Source organism: Octopus bimaculoides, chromosome 1 (assembly GCF_001194135.2).
Source record: "Octopus bimaculoides isolate UCB-OBI-ISO-001 chromosome 1, ASM119413v2, whole genome shotgun sequence".
Taxonomy (NCBI): Eukaryota; Metazoa; Mollusca; class Cephalopoda; order Octopoda; family Octopodidae; genus Octopus; species Octopus bimaculoides.
In genome coordinates this window covers 43,608,756-43,629,679 of record NC_068981.1, presented here as the reverse complement: position 1 = coordinate 43,629,679, position 20,924 = coordinate 43,608,756, and the positions used below count along the sequence as shown (strand labels likewise).

General features: G+C 33.9%; 1 long non-coding RNA gene across 2 annotated transcripts in view; it reads right to left on the bottom strand.

Annotated features, from left to right (window-relative positions):
• LOC128247327 (uncharacterized) overlaps positions 1-2,060 on the bottom strand; it is a 63,863-nt gene extending 61,803 nt beyond the window's left edge. For both annotated transcript variants that reach the window (XR_008263710.1, XR_008263709.1), the window contains exons 1-2: positions 1,982-2,060; positions 1,500-1,617 (exon numbers count right to left, since the gene is read on the bottom strand). This is a non-coding gene — a long non-coding RNA (uncharacterized LOC128247327). The remainder of the gene's footprint in view (positions 1-1,499; positions 1,618-1,981) is intronic.
• Between the last annotated feature and the right edge of the window lie 18,864 nt (positions 2,061-20,924).

The following is a 20,924-nucleotide window of genomic DNA, read 5'->3' as shown; positions in this document are numbered from 1 at the left end:
TATATATATATATATATATATATATATATATATATATATACACACCTACACAATTTCATACATATACATAAATGTGTACACGTGTATATATACACAAACATACATACACATAAATATATCTTAACCATAATTCTAAAAGAATTTGTATAGTTTTTCTTTATATTTCCTCATGATCTGTTAGTGCAGTTTTTAGCTATAAGGAGTAGGTCGTCCCTATATAGACCTCCTTCTACGTTAAGATGTTCTAATCCAAGTTCAGATAATAGGTATATTCCTACTAATTCTGCTATTTGTGCATAGTCCTGGGCTCCCATGGGTATATCAAAGCAATCCCTCTCTAATATTATTAGTCTTAGAGAATTTTTCAGAGTAGTTTATTTTATTGATGTTATTCCCATAATACTTAGCGCACAACAGAGGAAGCAGCCAATTGCACAAGAATGAGAAGGAGTAAACATGTTGATAAGTATTCATCCTTTGTGAATTTGGTTTACTAGATTCATTTACTAGTTTTATTCAATAATTTTGTAACGTATATAGAGATTTTTATTTATAATTACTATTAACTTATGTTTGACATAAGAATGGTAATTTATACTTGTATTGATAGGGGTAAATCTTATACTAAATTATTAATTCCCGTAATGTTTATATAGATAAGTAGTGGAATTCTGATGTGCTTATAATATAGTCGTTGAGGGTTTCTTTATGGTTAGCATTTTCAAGATATATCGGTATTGTATTCTTAGGTACTTAATTTTATTAATCTTTGTTATTTTTTTTAATTTTTAAAAATATATTTGTAAGTTATTCATTTTTATTATTTTTTTATTTATATTCTTATTTTTCTATTTAATATGTATTAGAATATGTAGTTTTAACTTTGATCCGTTAATAATAATTACAATAAGATAAATATCCTGAGGACGCACTGGTGGATTTATGTAATAGGTATAACCTGGAAAAACACACCACCAGCACAGAAACACGTGTAGCGTTGATTAAAAATATCTTCTGTCACCAAAGACTAATAACAGGTAAGGTATATATATATTTCAAATATTTTAAAAGTAGGCTTTTTTAAATAATGTTATTGTACTTTATAGTAGGTTTTAAAATGCTTATATCAGTTTATTTTTATTATGGATATAACTTTCTATGTGTACTCCACACAATAAGGAGTTGTGGTTCTTTTGATAACATCCCAAATTTGTAATAATATTATAAATGATACTGTTTATATTGCATTAGTAAAGTGCAAAATAGTAAATCTCCTGATAACCTGGAATACTTGTTAATCCTTAAGATTTTTAAATATATATATATTATTATTATTATTATTATTATTATTATTACTATTACAAATTTGGCATATTACCAATAGATAAGCAATTCCTATTTCAGGATAACCTCATGGTATGGTATATGCAGAGAAAATTACATCAAATAAAATAATTAAAATAACGTACAATAAAATTAGTTAAATAAATATAGCTTACCTGTTATTCATCAGTAAGGAAAGAAGTTAGTACACGTAATCACTACACGTGCTTCTGCGCTGGTGGGGTGTGTATTAAGGCTATACTTAATGCATAAATCCGCCAGTGCGTCCTCAGGCTATGTATATTATTATTATGTACGGGTAAAAGTTAAAAATTATAAGTTAAAAATCATATTAAAAATGAAAATTACAAATATATTTTTTAAAACATTAAATACCTAAAGTACAATTAAGATATACATTGAAAATTCTCTACCTAAAGAAATTATTAACGATTAAATTAGAAACATATTAAATCTTGTAATATATCTAAATAAATATTATAGGAATTAATGATTTAGTGTAAAATACACCCCTGTCAATATTAGTATAATAAGACATATTTTATGTCAAATATGAGTTAATAGTAAAGATTAATTAGTAAATACAACTATTTGCGTTAGAAACTTATTGAATACAAGTAGTAAAAAGGTAGATTACTTTACGACATGAAGTTTAATCTTTCTAGTCTAAGTGCAAATGGCCGCTCCCACTGTCGGACGCTAAGTATTATGGGAATTGGGTATAACAAAATAATTTTAAAAATACTCTAAAAATAATAATATTATGAGAGGTTGAAGTCAAGGGGAGATAATAACTAGAAATAGTCTATAGTCGTAAATCTAGCTATAAATGGATTTTTAAAGTGTTGTAGATTTTTAGGTTTATGTTACATGAATGTGGCCTGTCTATTTATTTAAAGGTAATATTGTTTAATAAATTCTTAGATCTTTGTATATCCGTATATAATACTGCTATAAATACTATTAAAACTTCTGGTAACTATATTCCTCATAAGTGCGAGGAGATGATATGCTGGGGAGGGGGTTATTATTTTATATATTTTTCATTTTTTTATACGTAAAGCTATTCTTACGTCGGCATTTTGTTCCTTTCTTCAATACTGTTTAATAATAACTCTCTCGACTGGAGTATTTTCATAAACTCCGTTGTACATAATAAGTATGTTTTGTTACCTATTTTATATGACTTCACTCTACGAATAATATACCAATTAAGGGTGTATTCTATTTTATTAGATTTTAACTCCAATATGTGTTTACTTAGACCGGTCGAATTTTTTTAATTTGGGATTTTTGAAAGACTGATACTGCTGGAAAATACTTCTTTTAATTTCGTTCGCTGTGGACCTAATATATTCATTATTATTATTATTATTATTGTTAAAGGTTACTATATATCTATAAATTACGTTATCTAGGTTGCAAAGAGAAAAACTGTGTAGAGTTCAGCGGTTCAATATGGTGAGATGACTGTTGGACTCTCCCATCAAAACTGACACATGAAACAGACGAAAGTTGGCTGCAGGAAGTGGACCCAGGATTATATATACACACACACACACACATATAAAATGTTAAGAGTATGGCCAAAAAACCTTATAAAAGGTACAAACAATTAGTGCTCAGATTGGACTTGACGCCTAAACCAACGTCAAATAATGTGAGATGCAATCCAAGGGAACTGGGTTTGGCTATAGATTATTTACTGATCAAGCCACATGCTATTTCCTTGACTTTTCCAATCTAAATTTGTTACATAGTTTCCAATGAACCATTCTGGTGATATTATCATGTCTTCTCTTGCATTCTGTCTGGGTCAAATTGCTGCATTCACTTGAAATATGCCATATTGTCTCTCCAGTTCCACCACATACTCTACTCTTCTCAGATTCTGAAGAATGATCAATTCTATGCTTGTGGCAGTTTGTTGTCAACAATTTTTTCTGTGATACACACATCCATCTTTTATCAGAATCTGTGTCTCTTGGTATTTCTATCAAGAAGTGACTGTGCATCTTCTTATCCCACCAGATGTGTTCCTCTTTCTTGCTGTATTTTGTATTTCATCTTGACTGATTTTTCTATGCAATAAAACCATATTCCTTACTTTACAAGTACTGCTTCCTTTGCATTCTTTGTATACAAATCAATATTGTTTCATTCTGATTGAATACAATCTTCACAACTTATCAGTTCCTACCATCCTTTCTTTCTTGTCAGGTGTAGCTGTCAACGTCAATTTTCAGGTGGAATTTATGTAATGTCAACAGTTTTCTTGTTTTTAAGTTCAAAGATTGTAGTTCTTCTTTTGCCATCATAACACTCCTACTCCATACCCTATGGGAGTAATTACCCATGAATTTATTATTCAGAACTTATTCCTTTCTCTAAGTTTGGTCTTCAAAATCAATCCCAGCCTTCTGTAATACTCTTGTGTGGGTATTTTCTTCATTTGGTTTTCCACCAGTTTGTTTACATCCTATGTCCAGATACTTGTATCTTTCTGCTCAAATCTCTTCATTACTTCTCCTATGGGTAATTTCACAATATCCATTTGTTGGACTTTTCCATTTTTTAAGATCAACACAGCACACTTTTACAGCCCAAAATTCTATTCTAATATGCAAATTAAAGTATCGTACTGTATGAATCAGTGAATCCAGCTGGTTTTCAACTTTTTCATAAAGCTTTAGGTAATCCATAAAAAGTAGATGTTTATTCATATCTTTTCTTTCCCTGAAATCATATATCCAGCTTTTGTGTTTCTCAGAATCAAAGCTAGCAACATCATACACAAAACAAAAAGCTATAGTGACAGCTATATCCTTGGCAGATTCTCTGTTTCATTTTTAATAAAGCCTAAGATCTGGCTCCCATGTTCATCCATTCATAGTTCTACTCAATAATTTTATAGTAATTGAGCAATTCCAAATATTTTCAAGCAATCTATAATCCACAAATCTGTGTATGCTTTCAGTTAGTTTATTTATGCCATCCCTAAGTTCATTTTGTACTTTTTGCAGTCTTTCAGCATTGTCTTATCTATCAGTAATTACTCTTTGACTCCTCTCCACCCAAGTTAGCACCCTTTTTTTCCTTCATAAAGATGTTATCCTAGTCCATGAAGTCATATATTGCATCTACCAGTTTCTTAGTTAGCAGTTTCCACATGACGGGCTGACAAGATTTTGGTCTGAAATTGTCAACAGCATTTCTCTTTGTTACTTCTTTCTGACACAATACTGTTCTATCTCTGGTCAACCAGCCTGAGATTCTGAAATCGCTGTGTGCCCTTCAAGAAATATGCATAATTGTTCCACAATCTTTACGTGATATTCAGCCAATTTTTTCACCCAATACTCATGAACTTCATCTGAGTCAGCTTATCTTGCTACTGGGTTACTCATCTTTCTACCTACACTTTGAACATCTTCCTCGCTCATCTCAATATCTTCTTGCAGAGAATTTATAATAGATTCTTTTAAGTTGTGTAACCAATTTTTGTTAATGCTGTATGTTGCTTGTTACCGCATATTTTGTTCCAAAATCCTTGACTTACTTCTATATTTGGGATGCATGCATCTTTATCAGTTTCTCTGTTTATTTCCTGATAAAATTTTTTCTGTCTTCTTAGTTCTATATTGTTTGATTCTCTGCTAATATTGAGTGATTTTCTGCTCTCTTGGCTTTAACATGCTGATATAGTTTCTTGATTGCTACCAGTAACCCTGTGGAATCAATATCATACTTTTGTTTCAGCATGTCATACTTGCAATGATTCTACAGTTCTCCTTTCCTATGCTATGTCTAATATTCACAGATCACTCAGTATCCTTTTTTTTTAATCTCCAAGGATTCTCATCTTCCACCGTGGTTCATTGTTCATCCTTTTGTTCTGTCAACTTTCATTACTTAGTTTCCATCTTACTTCAAATCCTATATTTCATGTCATAAATATACTTGCTGCCTTTATTAGTCTATAAGTTTCAGTGATATTGCTTGTGTGTGTTTACTTTAAAATTTTGTTTAATTTTCTTGTTTGTTGCTTCAGTTTCCATTAGTCCACTTTTTCAAAGTTGCATACCACTCCAAAATTCTCCTAGTCATCAATGATATGAGAGTACATTGTTGGTATTCTGAGAAGATTGATTTGTATCTCTTTTATAATTTGAGGAAGAGTATTTATCATTACCATCATCATCATCATCATCATCATCATCATCATCATCGTTATCATTGTCATCAGCATCGTTGTTGTTGTCGCCATTGTTGTCATTGTCATCATCATCATCATGATCCTCATTAAGGTGGCAATCTGGCAGAATTATTAGCACACTAGCCAAAACACTTAGTGGCATTTCATCTGTTTACATTCTGAATTCAAATTTTGTCGAGAACAACTTTACCTGTCACTCTTTCAGGCTCGATCACAAAGAAGTATCAGTTGAGCATAGGAGTCAATTAGCTAGATCTGGACTGTATGCTGGGTATGGCATTAGTTCAATTCACTCAAGTTCTTGGATTTTATTCTGGGTCATTCGAGCAGCATGAAGTTATGTGCTGTTTTGTGCAGAAGAGCTTGCTTTTTGTTAACCAATGCAGGATAGTTTTGCAACACCATGGCATACATTTGTTCTGACTATTTCGAGTCCAGGTTGGCATCAGTAGTTTGACCATCCAGAATGAATTCATTGATATGCAGGAAATCTGGATTAAACATAGGAAATAAAAGATTGTATTAACCTTTACTATATTTAATGTAAAACAATGAAGCATTTGTCAAGACGTTAAAGGCAGCAAGCTGGCAGAATTGTAGCATGCCAAACAAAATAGTTAGTGACATTTTGTCCGTCTTTACATACCTGCTTCAAATTTCATTGAAATCAACTTACCGTTTCATACTTTCGGAGTTGATGAAATGAAATAAGTACCAGTTGAGTATTGGAGTTGATGAGACCAACTAGCGTCCTCCCCAGAAGCTCCAGGTCTTGTGCCTATAGTAAAAAAATTAGTACAGTTTATATTGAGAAATTGTTGTTGTTTAGTACCCAGTCTGGTGAAGGTGCATGGCTTAGTGGTTGGGCTATTCAGCTCATGATTGGAAGTTTGATGCCAGTGGTGCGAGTCATTTTATTTCACATTGCTCTTCTGCTCAGCTGGTGAAAATGAGTAGCACCAGTATTTCAAAGGGCCAGCCTTGTCACCATTTGTGTTACACTGAATCTCTCAGTGTCTGTAAAGTGCTCAGCCACTTGTATGCTAATTTCCCAAGCAGACTATTCTGTTAATCAGATCAACTGGAAACCTCATTGTCATAACTGGAAGAGTGCTAGATCCTAGTCCAGTCTGAGGTATGAAAAATAGTAGAAAACATTTACTCAAGGTGCTGCACAGTGAAACTGAACCTGAAATCATGTGATTGAGAAGCAACCATATAGTTTCAGTTACTATCAGAACTGTTGTATATTGTAAATACTGGGTATTATTTTTTATTCGTGTGGTAACACAGTGACATGTTTTCCATTGTCCATCCCTTTTTTTTTTTTTTGTAATAGAGACATAGAACTACCAAATATTTTTATTTTTAAGGTAGGAATTCTAGCATCACGTTGATTGAGATTTTGATGATATGTGCCACTGGTCAGCTATGACTTCTTTTCAATGGATTGTGGTAAATACTTGTCAGTTCATAAAGGCAATACACCAGTTCTTTAACACTTAATTCACTGTGTCCTAGTGAAGTGACAGTGAAAAGTGTACACTTGATCTCTGCCATATGGAGTTGATATATAGAAGATACATATTTTATTTCCAATATTAGTATAATTTTTTATATTCTAGCAGAAAATATGATATAAAATGAATTAACAGGAATTTTATTTGTTGGCTAATAAAAAATGTGATGTGCTGTAAAATTGTTTTGCTTGTGTAGTTTCTGTATTAGAAATGAATAGATATCACAAGTAATAAAAGTAGAAGTATAACATAAAGAGAACTTTGTGTTGAATTTTCATTTATTTCCAACAAAATATATATTACAAAACTTAGTCAGACATTATACAATGAGTAACAGTAAAACTGGTTGCTGGTGGTGGGGAAGAGTTGAGCTTATAATAAGGTAATTTGAAAGAATCTAGCCTGCTCTTCCTTTTTCACACTATGTCACGTAAACATGCAAGGAAGTCTTATTTTTTTTCTGACTGAAAAATAAATACACAGTGTGTACATGAGGAAATGATTCTTAACGTGGAGTTCTTGACTGCATTAGAAACATTGAAAAATAGTCATTTTACCACATATACACAGAGGAATAAACACACACATGCATACACACACACCGTTTTTTGACTGGAAACATTTTCTGCATGTGAAACAGGCTAGGTATGTTCTGCTGTACTTTATTTTTAGATTGAGATCATAGAGTAATAGACCAGTGCATTTTTTTTTTTTCTTTTTATGGTCCACACATGCAGTTTCAGTTTTTAATCCCAGCTTACAAGAGGATTGAAGCCAAATACTTCAGATTAGAGAAGCAAAAGGGTGTTAGAATGAGGGTAATTTACAAAAATACAACAGATAACTCAACAAAAGGACATTTATATGATGGATAAATTGCAACACATAACTGAAGGTTCAATATAGCATGTAGAATAAGTCATTTTTAATGTTGAAGGTTAAAGGGGTATTTCTGCATGTTGTCACCTCATGTCATGCAATCTTTATCCATATATTGTCCTGTTCATAAGTGATTCTTTACATTAAGAGGTTTCAAATGACAGCCTGAACTCCATATGGAACAAATAGCTACATTAATATATACCTCATCACATGTAGAAACATATTGGAAAACATGCCCACATGTTACCACATGAAAAACATACAATACCTAGTATTAACAATATATATCACTACTGATAGGACCTGAAACTATGTGGTTGTTTCTCAATCACATGGTTTCTGGTTCAGTCTCACTGTGTGGCTCCTTGGGTAAATTTCTTCCACAATAACCCCCAGTTTATCGAAAGTTTTGTGAACAGATATGGTAGGTTGAAACTGAGAGAAACCCATTGTATGTATGTATGTATTTATATATGTATGCATGTGTGTGTGTGGGAATGTTTTTTTCTTTTGTCTCCTTGTCTTGATTGACATGTCCAAATAGATGAAAGTATTACTTTGCTTGGAAACAGGAGAGGGTTAATGACTGGTAGGGTATCTGTTTATAAAAAAAATTACCTCAACAATCTGACCCATTCAAGCATGGAAAAGTAGATGTTAAAATGATGATGATGATGATGACGATGATAATGATGATGATGACAATGATGGCAGTGAGTTTCACATCTTGCTATAACTCTAACAACCACAAAAGAATTACCCATCTAATTAATGGGTAGTCTTGTAAGCTGGAACATGTGATACTTTATCATTTGTATTTGATTGTGATTTGAAGATTTCACTATATAATCAAGGATGACTTTGTTGCATCTGCCATACTTTAGCAAAAATTATTTGAGGGATCATCATAGTTTCAAGCATATGCAGACATTTTCTTGCCCTTCACTCAGCAGAACATCTAAGGTGTGAAAGCTAGAGGGAGAGAGAGAGAGCTCCACTATCAGTTGGCTAGTACTCACCATAGCTAAGTAAACTGGAGCAATATGAAAAGATGTGTCTTGGGTAAGGACATACTGTACCAGCCCTGTCCAGGAATGAAACCCACAACTTCATAATTATGAGCCTAACATTCCTAACCATGTGGCCACTCATCTTCTAAATTTTGTTTAATGTCTTTTCTTTTCTTAAAAACATCTTGTGATGGGGAGAAGTGTTGCCTGCTGTTGGTGGCAGGTTGGAATGGCTGTACAGAGACTCATACATAAAATATATTGCATCTTGTAAAATATGAAGGCACGTGGCTCAGTGGTTAGAGCGTCAGGCTCAGAGTCATGAGGTAGTGAGTTTGATTTCCAGACCAAACTGTGTGTTGTGTTCTTGAGCAAGACACTTTATTTCATGTTACTGCTGCTCACTCGACTGAAGAAATGAGTTGTGATGTCACTGGAGATGGAGAAATCGGAGGGAGAGGAGGGGGTGGAGGTGGTAGAGAAAGTAGATGACGTAGTGGAAAAGGTGATGAGGAGGAGGAAGAGGTCAAAGAGAGGGTGGTAGTAGTAGTTGTAGGAGGAGGAGGAGTTGCAAAAATATTTTCAACATTTCTCAACTTATTTCAAATTGATGGCTGAACACAGCTGCAGAATTAAATGGAAAAGAGATAGGCTGGAAGGAGGAGGGCACACATTGTAGGGCTTTGGGAAGAAGGAATACACTGTACAGATAACCTAAAAGTATTGAATACCTCAATACCAGTCTTAGATAGATTTAATCCATCTTCTGGCTTAACATTACTACCTGACTCTAGGGATTGTTTAGTAGCATCCATTATGTTGCAAATAGTTGAGGCAGGTCTCTGGTCTAAGATAAGGTTTCCTCTTCCTCTCACCAGTTGCAGAGGTCTTTTAAATCATCATAAGCATTGCCCCTTTCTCCTCTGAGTAATCAATGAAATAATTTTCTTCATCATTATCATCATCAACAGGTTAAATGCTGCTCTCAGTAGCAGCACTATCACCAACATCATCGTCTTCACCGTCATTATCATCACAATCAACAGCATCATCATCGTCGTCGTCGTCGTGTTCATCATCATCGTCATTCATCATCGTTGTTGTTGTTGTTGTTGTTGTCATCATCATCATCATAATGATTTGTTTCAGTGCCAGCTCTGAAAAACCTCCACTTTATTTATTTCTCCCTTGTCCATATCCATTGATTCCAAATGCTCACATTTATTTACATAATGATAAAGGACTTGAAAAAAAAATGTGAAGAGAAGAAAAAGTCTTTTAATTAAATAAGATACCATTAACAGTATAAATCTGAATTATATGCTCAACTACGTAACACCTTCAGTTTTCAATCAAAAGTTCTTCTGCTTCTGTTATTATTGTTGTGGCTGTTGTTATCACTGTTTAGTAGTATTTGAAAAGATTCTCAATATATTAGTCACCTTTGTGTAATTTCCTATCACAATTTGACTAAAAGACTAAAAGTCTATTTGTATGTCACCGTCTTTGTGTTTCTTTTTCTTACGCTTTACAACTGCAATAATTTTCTTTACCTTCAATATTCTTTAGGCCAGGATTCAAATATGTTTTTATTTGCTTTTATGTTCAGCATTTCCTGAAACAGTTATACTTCTTTATAATGGTGTAAGATCTTCTTCCATTCATCTATTCCTCTCTCCCTCTCACCATCTCTCCATCTCTCTGTCTCTCCAGCTTAATCAAATATACTTCACTATTTTCTATTTATTAATGCTTGTATATTATATTATTTTCCTTTCTTTCTGTTTTCTCAATTTCTCTTCCTCTCAATCTCTCACTGCATCTATCTGTCTGTGTCCCTCCCTTTCCCTCTCTTTTTCCTTTCCTTTTGCTATCTCCCTTGTTCCTTCCTTTTTTTGCATAGTTAACCCTGTTATTTTCCAAGAGATACTATAAGTTTTCTTTATTGGTTATTTATTGGTAACACAGCATTTTTTCTTTTCATTTTCTTTTCCTTTGTATTTGCTGCACTTTATGGTAAAGTGTCACATTGTATTAGAAATTATCTGCAGCTTTTATAATGTTAAATGAGGTTGAGAAAAACATTCTTACACAGAAAAGACACAAGTCTAAAGCAATATGCATGGGAGAAATTATTTCAGTTGAACACTGCAAAATAATGATGTACTGATCATTTCTACAATGCTCCTGCTGTGTAACATTTAGTGTGATCATCTGCCTTTCCCATGGCACCTGTTGAGATTACAAAAGTAATACCTTTGTAAATTCTACTTAGTCTAGAAGACAATGATGTAGCAATGAAAATGTGCATCGACATCATTATCATTAATATTGGCTGAATCAATAGAGCCATAGACAAAGAACTTTGTGACATTAAATTACTGTTCTTTACATTCTGGCTTCAAATCATGCCAACATCGACTTTACTTTTAAACAGTGGTGCATCAGCATGGCCACAGCTCTGAGCTGAAACTACAGGAAAAAAAAAAAATGAATAGCAGCAACAACAACAGCACCATCACCACAATCATCGTCACTTCCTCAATCATCATCATTATTATCATCAAATGACTGAGGCAGCCTTAACAGGGTTACACAACCATTTAGAAATAATAACCAAAAATCAAATCTCCATTAAATTAATCTACTACTGTCTTAAACAAGGAAGGCACACACTAGATAATGTACTCTTATATACTCTCCAAACAAATGAGATAGTTGTTGATGGAATCCTTTTGATTATAGGTTTGCTGAGTCAGAGCTGTCCTGGGGCTAAACATCATCATCATCACCATTGTCAATATCACCATCAAAACCATCCTCAACATTGTTGTTCATTTCCCATGTTGTCAATTGGAAAAGCTGATGTCTGTCTAAGAGCAGAAGAAGCATTTTCTTCAGGTATTAGACAGACATTAAAGTGACTTAGTCAAGGGTGTGATGATGTATTTCATAATGGCCCAACCAGCCACAACTTTGTCGTGATTTCCTTGACATTAGGCGTTACTTGGTTTTTGTTTGTTTTTTTGTTATTTTAATGACTGTCAGAAATATGGCTTTTCAAAGTGAAAATAAAAGCAAAACATTATATAAAAACACAAAAGAAAATTTTTAAATGTATAAACAATTAAGAACCAAAGAAAATTTTGAAAAATGTTCTCAGTAAATTATCGGTCAGCACATTCTTAGAATGAATGACTTCTTTAGACCTAGAATATAAAGTTTACCTTTAGTGGTCCAGACATTTTACTTTTTATTTTCCAAAGTGCTTTATACATTTATTTTTTCAACAACCCAAATTTCTCATTTTCAGAGTTGAGCATTTTAGTAGAAAAGAAATATAATAAAATTATATAAAATAAATCATTAAAAAAATGATGTCAATGTTATTATTTTTATTTTTATTTTTTCTCTACTTCTGTATTTATGGAAGTTTCACAAAACAGCTTTTGATAGATGTTTTCTTCCTTTATTTTATTTCTTTATTTATTTGTTGTAATATTGTTTGGCTTCTTGTACAGCAGGTGTTGTTAATGCTTTCACAGTGAAGCTCAATAATGGAAAATGGAAATGAATCTTTACATTTGTGTGAGTTGATATCTTCAGTCTTCTACTCTATATTGATTTGAAGAATTTCATTGCTGTAGTTTTCTCTGTGATACTGACAAAAATCTGCTTTTATTTATCTATGCTTAAAGAGGTGCAGTGGCTGACTGTTTAAAGTGCTAGCTCTATATTGACCAACTAAACATAGGTTTATTAATTCAAATAGCTGTCGTTGCCATTGAATTGTACCCCAGAGCAATTCCTTATAATGCAGATAGGTACCACTCACAATTTCATTGATGAGGTGTTTAGTTTATTGAAAGAATCAATTTATTCATCTAAATCAGTGGCTTCCCAGGGGAACGCTTAAGGAGACAATACAAGTGAAGAACTTGTTGATGGGACAATGGATTTATGGTTATCCCTTTGATATTTCCTGTATTATTATCTTTCATATGGTATTGTGATCCACTCTTTTGAATAATGTTAAAAGCTGAGGGATGCAGTGAGGATGAGGCATAGAACCAAGAGAGCAATGGACTGAAACGATTGGAAATCACTGATCTAAATATTTTCAGTTTGCTGAACTATTCCATTCATACAAATATGATTGAAAGAAAAATAACACTTCACTAATTCCACAAAATGAAAATGGAGAGACACAGTAGTTGTATGGTTACAGTGCAAGATTATGAATTCAACTTTCATGATTTGCAGTATGTATTATTTCCTTGTTTCAGAAAGAAAATCTATTTTCCAAGATACTTTATGATACTTATATCAGTTTAATTCTTTACAAAATTCTACTAAGTGTTCCTTTAATATTTACAAATTTAATTCAGTTTCAATTTAATTTCGTTCTTTTTAACCACAAAATTACAATAAATTACTATCTATAAACAGACAAAGCAGAGAATAGAATATTTCTGGTCAAGAGTCTGTGACAAAAAGCAAAATTAGTATTTTCCCAATTTTTTACAAATTAATTATTGTATTTTCATTGATTTTCTTTCTCCCTTCAGTTATAAGGAAAATCAAGAGATACTTGAAATTCTGCTGTCAGTTATGCATTATACTCATTATTCTCGGTGACACCTCCTGGTTTATGTTCATACCATTTAAATGTTCTTTCAAGACCATAATTCTCATACAGTCTTCTGTGAACATACCTAGGTACATTATCATGCTTCCTTTTATATTCCTTTACAGCCAGTGTGAGAGACTGTCTCATTTTTGATGCCACACAACTTACAAAGGGTGATTCAACATTCTTATCTATTTGAAACTTGGTGTAATTAGTTCTCGAAGCTTATTCCAGAGTGTTGCAAATCGATGCCACAGTGCATCCTTTCAGATCACTTTACCTTAACCACCTCCATGTATTGGTCTTGTCTTTCCCTCCCATTTATCTGAGGTATTTTCCTATTATTATTATTATTATTAATATTATTATTATTATTATTATTAATATTGCTGTTGTTATTTAACACCAACCAGCTTATTATTGTATTATATTTTCATTTGATTTCGAAAACTCTGCTAAGGATACATATGGTTCTTGCACTGCTTTCTGTGGATGCTTTGCCTTCACATGCATTCCTATCTTTTCAATTATCTTACTCCCATTATTATTATTATTATTATTATTATTATTATTATTATTATTAAAGAATAATAATATTATTATTGTTGTTGTTGTTATTAGCACACTGGATAGAATGACTAGTGAATTACATAACACAGCTGTACATAAGCAGAACTGTATAGACAAAGCAATTGACACTTAAGTCACATACATCCTGATATAAAATATACTAATGGTTACAAATACATTTTGCCAACCTCTTAGCAACTTGTCTGAGATTATTACTGCAATATGCATCTGCAGCTAGCATCCATAGAATTTTCTAAGCAGAACCCTGATATTTTCTCTCTGTCTCTACGCATGCACTTATTACTAATATACATCTTCCATTGTATCTGCTTTATCATCACAATCTCCTCCTCCTTTTTCGCCACCTCCTTCCGCTTGCTGTGTTTTGACATTGATGTTTAACTGCTAGCCTTTGCATTCACTCTCCTTATTTCAGTATCTAGTTACTTTGCATTTTTGTTGTTGTTGGTGGTGGTGGTGTTGTTGTTGCCTGATCCTTCTGTCTTCCACCCTTCAGCTTGTTCTCTTCTCTTTTCTCTTTCGCTCTTTTCTTTTCCTCATGCTACCTGCTACAACCCTATCATAATTTCATAGGCCATAATTTTGCATATTTTCATTGTCCTCTGAAGGGCTCTGCACACTATATTAACATAGCTGTAAAAGTGGGTATGAGCAGAGTATATGACAAAAGAATGGCTATTGCAGTAAACATTATGCTTTACAAAATGCACATAAGCTACAGCCCATCAAAATATAAAGCAAAGCTGCTGCCACTGCAATATGAAAGATGTTACTACACATTATTGTGCACAATTGCTTTGCATTTTCATGCCATTACACACATCATAACCATATATATACTTGCATGTGTGCGTATGTGTGAGCATATGTTCACATGTGTGTGTGTATTTGCATATATATGTTTGTGTATGTATATGTCAAATATATATGTGTACACACACACAGTCACTTATATACATATATAGACATATGTACATATACATACACACATTTTATGCATTATATAATATATAATGTATGTATATATCTATACATATATGTATATATATGTAAGTATGCATGTGTGTATAAATCTGTGTATGTATGTATGTATGTATGTATGTATACACTTACATATAACCACAAAGTGGTTTGGAATCCTGAAGCTGCTGCTAAAAATCATCTTGAAGCATGAAATACAATCGAGAGTGGAATGCAAAAAAAAAAAAACACCATTCATCTCATATTGTCTCTTCTTTCTCTGATATGTTATCAATGTTTGATCCTCATAGGACTTTTCCTTAAGACCTAGATGACTGATATTCATCATTATCACCATCACCACCCATCATCATCATCATTATCATCATCACCACCACTATCATCATCATCATCATCATTCTATACTATTTTTAATGGTGAACTGTACTTTTTCATGGTGTATTGACATAAGTTTACAGATATATCCTGTTTTCACAACAAACTAATACATTTCCTCCTTCTCTTTTCCTACTGAAATGATTTTTCCCAATAAAGGCCCCACTAGTCTAATAGAATTTTCAAAACTGAATTTAATAAGCAAATTTTTTTTATTCTTTTACTGCTTTCCCTACATTGGATGATAGCCACCCAGTTAGTTGCATCAACACCAGTACTTTTTTCTGATTGGTTTCAAGAAGGATGTAAGGCAAAGGGAACCTGAGTGGAATTTTAACTCAGAATATAGAAGGGACATAATGAAATACCATAATGAATCACTCTTCCAATTCTGCAGTCCATTTGTCATTCACTTCAAATATTTAATTATCTCCTGGTGATAACATGTGCTTGCCCACTAGCTTAGCTTTATGAATTATGATTTGGTGAACTTTATATTATATAATATGATAAATCTGTAGAAAGAGCTGGACCTAAAAGAAAGTCAGCTTTACACATGAAGGGAAGCCATCCATATCACCTGACAGGCACTGCACTGTCACTCTGACAAAGACAATTAACTTTCTATTGCCCATCCAGCTAACAATATACTATAGCATAAAAAATTACAATTGACCACAACAAGGAGTAGCATCTCTCTGCCATCTTTAACATAAAAGTTTTTTTTCTTTTCTTTCTAGATGCTGTGATGAGAGAAGTTATGTGTTTGACACAAATAAAAGGACTGAAGGTAGACACTTTCCTCTTTGGCAAAATCCACTGACTTTTATGAGTTACATTTGGAAAGGAAGGTGATAGTGGATAAAAATGGAAGTTCTCTCCTACAGTAATTTTTTTTTAAATGTGAGTGACAGTTGTGATTATGGCACAAGTGAACAAGAGATTGGCCTTAGTACATCATAAATTACTGAGAGAATTTACATAGGCATAGTCTGTGTTTAAAACAATTGTCAAATTAGATGCTGCCATATTTAATGCTCAGGGCATTACAAAGCTTATTAGAAATCATCATGTTGTGAACAAAAGACAATATTAGTCAATGCCCAGTATTCTTACATATGCTGGTATCATGTAAAAAGCATCCAGTTCACTCTTTACAAGGGTTAGCATTAGGAAGAGCATCCAGCCATAGAAACCATGTCAAAACAGACAATGGAGTCTGGTGTGACTCCCGACCTTACCAGCACCTGTCAAACCATCCAGCTCATGTCAGTATGGAAAACAGACATTAAATGAGGATGATAGTAGTAGTAGTGGTGGTGGTGGTGATGGTGGTGGTGGTGGCGATGGCGGTGGTGGCGGCAGCAGCAGCAGCAGCGGTGATGGTGATGATGATGATGATGATTTTATCAACTCTATAAGAAAATGAAATTGTAAAGTGAATCTCAGCAGATTTTGAACTCAGATGGATGAAACTAAATACCAGAAAGTCTTTGCTCCATCAAACTACTGCCCCACCAACATTTTCTTCCTCTCAAGCCATATATTAAAATATAGCATTCATGTGCAGCTTTTGTTAGATTTTATTTTCTCCATCTTAAATTCTAGCAATGTTTCACAAATTTACACTTGTGGACCTCCCCTACTTTTGCAGCTCCATAAATAATTTATAAATTAGAGAATGCTAAAAATAAGTAAATATACATTCAAACCAATTTGTTGCTATCAGAACAATTGTACTTTCAATGCTGTCTTTATAAATTAATTTTCTAAGGTTTTGTAAGTACTTTCTTGTTCTTCTTTTTCTTTCTTAGCTTCCCTGCGTTTGTTGTCACTATTTTCGTTTTACTTATTTTGTCTCCGCACAATCATCAAAGACATTCCAGTTTCCATATATTTTCTACATAAGTGATCTCTAAAACTGCGTAGATGGCCCTCCTGTCACGGCACCATTTACTTGGAAATGTTACTGATTGGATTATGTTTACAACAGTTAACTGAATACATGAATAATTCACCGGTATTAAGCTGTTTCAAACTACATAAAAGAATGATATTTATCTGTCACTCCCAGGCAGAATGCATATCAAAGAAATTCTATTTGATTTTATATTCTCTAAGAAGCTGAAGGAGAAAGGCTATAAACATTTGACAACGAGTAACCTTTAACAGTTCAGTCACTGAGAATGTGATTTAAATTCTGATGGTGCATCATGTTTTTGTCAACTTTATACCTACTAAATTTACAGTCGTAACATTGAACAAATTTTATGATAGAGATTATGAATTTATGAATGAGTCTTGTGTTAAATTTATATTTCTTTCTCTTTTATATTTCTTACAGTATTGTTTGAATTTTAGTGCTTCTCGAAGAATATTTCGATATAGTTTATATAGATAAGCATTTAAGAAGCATTTCTGCGATTCTCTTAAAGTTAACTGACAAAGGTAAACTGAAATAGACAAAGATGGTATGTAAATTAATTATATAAAATCACTAATTCAAAGTTTAGCTATTTATTTGAACTGTATCGATGTGATTGAGAAGATAATATGAAATTTCTGTTTGGAAATTATTTTCCATCATAACTAATGATTTTACTTTTCCTAACATATCCCATTGGGAGTTTAATATGGTAATGAATAAATAGTAATGAATAAGATATCTGCCACTGAAGTGTATTAGAATTTGTGAATACATTACACATTCTGAATTTACTCTTAAATGTTCATCATATAAAGATGCAGTGTAAGTTTGAGTAGCATAACACAAGTGAAAAGTCTGTGAATTAAATGAAGTTTGTGTGCAGGGCACTGATTGTCTGAAAAAGTTACTTCATTCAGTTGCTTATTCATTTAACTTATATTTTTCTATGCTAGCATGGGTTGGATGAGAACATGCATGAGGCAACATTTTTGAGTCAGGTACTCTTCATGTCATCAAACTTTATCGGTTTCTATTTCTATTAATCCACTGGTCTTCAAAAACATAGTGAAATAAATTAAAAAATAATAAAAAGTGAACAGTTGTAATATCAATAACGACAGTAAATCACATACCACAGTTTTACTCATGGACATGAAATCGAAATCGAACTAAGTTCGACGACTGACCTCCATGCCAACGTCTCCTTCATTGGACACTAAACTTGGCTTGCGAAGACCTGTTGGGGCAAGCAAAATCGTGAGGGCACCACCGTTCAAGTGTGATCTTTACCAGCGTCGCCTTCCTGGCACTTGTGCCAGTGGCATGTGAAAAGCAATTCGAGCGAGATCAATGCCAGTGCCACTGGACTGGCTCCTGTGCAGGTGGCAGGTAAAATACACCATTTCAAGTGACTGGCCTTTGGCCGGTGGCACGTAAAAGCACCCACTACACTCTTGGAGTGGTTGGCGTTAGGAAGGGCATCCAGCTGTAGAAACTCTGCCAAATCAGATTGGAGCCTGGTGTAGCCATCTGGTTCACCAGTCCTCAGTCAAATCGTCCAACCCATGCTAGAATGGAAAGCAGACGTTAAACAATGATGATGATGATGATGATGATGATGTCATAGAAAACCCAGCTTTGGGGATAATGTGAAGAATATTAGACATACTTAAAATGGCATGAATATCCAGTTTATTTCATCTTATGCTGAGCATTTGTGAGTAGCCAAGTTAAAAGGATAGTGGGCTACATACCAAATATCAACTATAGTTGCCTTGCCAACAATATTGCACCAGGATTATGAACAAGACATGTAACTCACAATTTTTCCTGTGTACCTAGCAGTATTTCATACCAGAGAAGAGAACAACTCACTCCTGCCATTGCAGCTATAATACTACCAACCCCAACACAAAGAAAACTTCTCTGTACCTACGCCTGCGGTTAGCAAATAGCAACCAAATCACTCTCAAATAAGATTCTGTTTTACAAAAAAGATGATTTCAAGAAATATAATAGTGTGACCATCATTATTCACATTATTTACATTCGACGGATATTTGTCCTCATCTTGTTTGTTGTTAACACAACGTTTCGGCTGATATACCCTCCAGCCTTCATCAGGTGTCTTGGGGAAAATTCGAACCTGGGTTCTCATTCCTAAGGTATTTTTCGCTGTTATTATTATTATTATTATTATTATTATTATTATTATTATTATTATTACTGTTCAGGTCACTGCTTGGAATCGAACTTGGAATTTTAGGTTAGTAGCCCGGGCTCTTAACCACTACGCCATATGCCCATCGAATGTAAATAATACTCTTTTGCTTGTTTCAGTCATTTGGCCATGCTGGAGCACCGCTTTTAGTCGAGCAAATCGACCCCAGGACTTATTCTTTGTAAGCCTAGTACTTATTCTATCGACCTTGTTTTGCTGAACCGCTAAGTTGCGGGATGTAAACACACCAGCATCGGTTGTCAAGCGATGTTGGGGGAACAAACATATACACACACACATGTATATATATATATATATATATATATACGACGGGCTTCTTTCAGTTTCCGTCTACCAAATCCACTCACAAGGCTTTGGTCGACCCGAGGCTATAGTAAAAGACACTTGCTCAAGGTGCCACGCAGTGGGACTGAAGCCAGAACCATGTGGCTGGTAAGCAAGCTACTTACCACACAGCCACTCCACATCTCTTAAATATAGAACTTTAAATGTTTTTGAGTCAGAGCTGACTTGGAGCAAAACAAAAACAACAGCAGTACTTTCAACTGATGAAGTGTTTCTAGTTGTTGTTGTTTTGGTTGGTTTGAATTGATGGTGATAGTAGTGGTTGTTGTTGTGGTAGTAGAAGTAGTGGGGAGATGGAGCAGGGGCAACAACACCAGATCATTATGATGATGATGATGATGATGATGTCAACAGTAATCAGAGATATCATCATCATCATCATCATCGTTTCACGTCCGCTTTCCATGCTGGCATAAGTTGGACGGTTTGACTGGGGACTGGTGAGCCAGATGGCTGCACCAGGCTCCAATCTGATCTGGCAGAGTTTCTACAGTTGGGTGCCCTTCCTAACACCAACCACTCCGAAAGTATAGTGGGTGCTTTTATGTGCCACCAGCACAAGGGCCAGTCAGGTGGTACTGGCAGCGACCACGCTCAAATGGTATTTTTTCGTGTCACCTGCACAGGAGCCAGTCCAGCGGCACTGGCAATGCCCTTGCTCGAATGTTGTTTTCCATGTACCACCAGCACAAGTGCTAGTAAGGTGGACTTTTTGTTTATATTTTCACGAATCATGCTACTAAGATTTTTCATAATCTAATAGATGTTTCTTTGTGTGTGTTGTGGCAATTTGTTTCATTGCAATGGCCTCTTATTGTTTCTAACTTCTCAGCCTCGAAGTTTTAGGGTTAGAAATCTATT